The sequence below is a fragment of the Bemisia tabaci genome, chromosome 4 (genome assembly GCF_918797505.1).
Source record: "Bemisia tabaci chromosome 4, PGI_BMITA_v3".
Classification (NCBI taxonomy): Eukaryota; Metazoa; Arthropoda; class Insecta; order Hemiptera; family Aleyrodidae; genus Bemisia; species Bemisia tabaci.
This window is the reverse complement of record NC_092796.1, coordinates 230,397-234,601: the sequence shown is the minus strand read 5'-3', so window position 1 is coordinate 234,601 and position 4,205 is coordinate 230,397. Positions and strand designations below refer to the sequence as shown.

The 4,205-nt window shown below is 41.4% G+C and overlaps 1 protein-coding gene across 1 annotated transcript in view; it reads right to left on the bottom strand.

The window, feature by feature from the left end:
• Positions 1-4,205, bottom strand: part of LOC109031279 (uncharacterized) — a 137,259-nt gene that overhangs the window by 110,446 nt on the left and 22,608 nt on the right. The gene's annotated exons all lie outside the window — the stretch shown is intronic.

Genomic DNA, 4,205 nt, shown 5'->3' with positions numbered 1-4,205 from the left:
AAACTGTTGGTCCCCAGTAGACTTTAGATCCCGGAAAAATTCTTTAAATTATTTTTTTGACTATTTAAATCTTTTTTTAATTTATTCTCTCCATTTTTCCTTCTTTTTTTTAAATTTCTGAGAGTTTGCATATTTTATTGAGATAATGCTACAAAATCTATTCTATAACAACGTTCTATAAACAATACGGTCTGACATGTAGTAATAATTAAAAAAAGCAAAAACATGAATTTTTCCGGGATCTAAAGTCTACTGAGGACCAACAGTTTCACTCCATTTTTAAAAAGTTTGACGGAGGATCTTAATTTGTCCACTAATTCCCCATTTTTGACCACTGTGCGATGTAAATTTGTGAAGCTGAACACAATTTCATGCATTGATGACCGGTAAGAACATTGTTAGCCATGAAAACTGCAGCAGACCGACAATTTTACTTCCATTTCTAAAAATTTGACAAAGAATCCTGATTTTTCGACGATTTCTCCCCATTTTGGACCACTGTGCGATCAAAATTTTTGAAACTGAACACAGTTAAATGCTCGGGGGTCCGAATGAGAACATTTACAGCCAAAACCGATCAATGGTGTAACTATTTCGTCCATTTTTCCCGTCTTTTTGCTGTAGAAATGCTGTCCAGACTGATGGCGATTTGGCAACTTTGCCCCCTCATTTCTCAAAAACCGTGCGTATACTCAAGCTAAAATTTTTACTGGAGTTTTAGGGTATCTTAAGGTATCGTCTGGGCCCGATTTTAGAAAAATCCCCGCTGGCCCAAATTGTGCCCAAAAACCGTCGTTTTTGGCGTCGCTCTTTAGCAACGCCGGATGTGACATGGTTCCTTTCTGCTTAACGCGGTCCGTTTGAAAGGCTGCGGCAAAATATTTTTTTCGACCAAGCTCTCAATATTTTCGGATGTAGTCTGGTGCTCTGATTTGACCTTCGAATTTTAAAAACCATTAGACCTCTTGTCCACACGAGTCGATTCGCGGAACCTCGAGCGGACTTGTTCCGGGAACTTATTATAACTCAGCTACCCAGTTCCCAGTTCCTCGAACTCCCCAGTTTGCGGAACTCATTCGTCCAAACTGCGCTTTTGTGTACAATACCTTACATAGACCTTGGGAAGTCACCTACAAATGTTTCGAAATCATGATGACTTTTGACTATGAAACATGAAATCTTGTTATCGACATCAATTCTGCAGAAATTTTTTGTTCCGTAGTTTAGTTTCGATGTCTAGCACAGTCAGGACACTGATACAGATTCTCCATTATCATGCGCTCTGAAAAATAGTTCGGTGATGTGAGTACAACATCATCATCATCATCATCATTAATATAAACTTCGAAGGATTCAGACTCTCAGCGATTCTACCCTTTTCTATTTCACTTGAGAGGTTGCCAGATTGTGCGATAAATGTGAATATTTTACATGGATTTGAATTGAGAAAAGTGCTAAAAAAGCAACTTATCTGGCAACAATAGAGTCCGGGAGGGACGAAAGACTGCCCTCCTGGGAAAACCCATGATTTAGCCGGAAATGGCATTAAAACAACTCATTCCGTTTGAAGCATCAAGTGTATACAAGGGGACAGGCCCGCCACATCCCATCTCGGGCCCTGGTACCAGTCTTAAGGTCCGGGCCTAAAACACGGAAGGGGGGGGGGGGTCCGAGGGGCATCCCCCGAGAAATTTTAGAATTTATACGACTAATCGGACGCATTTTGAAGCTTCCATAAAGAATTTTTCCATGAATTGTTTTTTTTCCTACTTTCAGCACAAAATACTTGCGAATTGTTGAATTCAAAACATCTCGAACATTTTTATTTTTATTTTTTTTGGGGGGGGGGGCATATGATACTATTTTCAGTTCTAAGAGGGCCAGGCCCCCCTGGACTCCCCCTGTGTTTGTCTATGGCAACGGAGTTGAGCCATGTGCCATTGAAGTCGAGGATGCCCAGACTAGAGACTCTTAGCATCTGACGACGGAAGAAAATGGAACGGAGTTACTAAAAATATCCCTCTGTACTGAAAATCTTGAAAATAGATAGACATTTTCCAGGAAAAATACTTCTTTGAAAATTTAAGAAGAATTCCACAGTGCCCCAGCGTGTTTCTGAAAATCTATTCACCTTTTGCGAAATTTTTAGGTACATTTTTCACTTTATCGTACGAAACAATGGTTGCATGTGAATTCGTAGTGGTTTTTCACGGGTAACACGGGCCTCCTCCGGGGCCCGGGCCCCGGTACCAAGGACCCATAGTATCCCTCCCTTGTGGTGGGCCTGCCTTCATGCACGCTGGGCTTGTCGATTCCTTTGACATTTTTGCAGTGTGAATGCATAGCTGAAGTGCGCTCCAGCTAGAATTGTATTTAGCAAATGGGTGGTTTTTCTACGAGGATTAAACATAAACGAGTGGTACGGAATATAACAAAAGAATATGAACTATGCAAAACGATAATCCGGGTATCGGAACTTGGCTGTTTTGAAAACGCCTTCAAATGCGGCGTGATACCTCACGCATTCCGGAGAGTTCAAATAGTTGTATCATTGCGCCGCGCCGTAAGAGTAAGAATGTGACGGAAGATTTAAATGAAGATAGCCTCCATGCATGCTGGGCATGTCCATTTCCTCTAAAATTTTTGCAGTAGTGAATGCATAGGTGATGTGCGCTTCCGCTAGAATTGTATTTACAAATGGGTGATTTTTCTACGAGGATTGATAATAACCAAATGACATGGAATATAACATAAGAATATGAACTATGTTAAACGATAATCCGGGTATGGGAACTTGGCTGATTCGAAAACGCCTGCAAATGCAGCGTAATACCTAACGCATTCCGAAGAGTTCAAATAGTCGTATCATTGCGCCTTAGAAATGCGGCGGAAGATTACAATTGAAGTAGCTTTCATGCACGCTGGCCTTTTCGATTTCCGTTAACATTTTTGCAGTCATGGATGCGCTTTAGTGCGCTTCAGCTAGAATTGCATTTAGCAAATGGGTGGTTTTTACGAGGATTAAAAATAAACGAGTGGTACGGAATATAACAAAATAATATGAACTATGCAAAACGCTTATTCCGATAACGGAACTTGGCTGCTTTCAAAACTCCTTCAAATGCGGCGTAATACCTCACGCATTCCGGAGAGTTCACATAGTTGTATCATTCCGCCGCGGCGTAAGAATGGGACGGAAGATTTAAATGGAGATAGCCTCCATGCACGCTGGGCTTGTCAATTCCCTCTGAAATTTTTGCAGTGGTGAATGCATAGCTGAAGTGCTCTCCAGCTAGAATTGTATTTAGCAAATGGGTGGTTTTCCTACGAGGATTATCAAAATGAATCAGAATGTTAAGTCAGCATCTTTTTATTTTTCGGTGCACTTCCTCCGATTTTGCACCCTATGGCACACCAGAGACGTACTCCAAACCTTTTTCAATGCTGGTTTTTTATGATCTATAGACTTAAACCGTCAGAACACGATTCTATCTCCAGCGCAACAATATGGACCGCGTTAAGAAGAGAGGAACCAAGCCATATCAGATATTGCTAAAATTGGGAAATTCAATTTTTCACATGAAAACGGATGTGTGGAGTTTCGTACAAATTTCAGTGAATTTTCAGCATGACACAATGCAAATGCCTTTCAATTGTCAAAGAAATCCGCACAGACATCCTCTAGTAAAAAATTAAATTGCCCAGTTAGTTTTGACAAGAGCTGATGTGGCTTGGTTCCTTTCTGCTGAACATGGTCCATATAACCCAGTGTACGGTCTCCATACAGTTCGACCTATATTGAATATTGCTCGATTCACCCGACCGAACTTGTCATTGATTATTATTTATTTTTCCCTTCTGTGTATACTGCCATACCATATATACTGCTTCCAGTATCCAGTCGGGGCTAATTACCACCGCGACTTCCTTTGGCGCCGCGTTCCGCAACTTTTTCCCGTATTTCACGCCCACCGACGCGAAATACGGGCGACGACTGCTCATAAGAGGCGACAGTTCCTCGGAAACTTTCAAATCAATTTATCTTCCTCGCCTTGGTGCCGGAAAGAGCTTTTAAGTTGTTAGCGGTTGCGTCTTTCCTCTTGTAGTGGAAGACAGGAGTAAGTACACGTAGGCGTAAGTCTCAATGCGCATTAACATACGTTCTATTCGTATCTCACGCGGATATGCACTTACTGGTGTTTTCC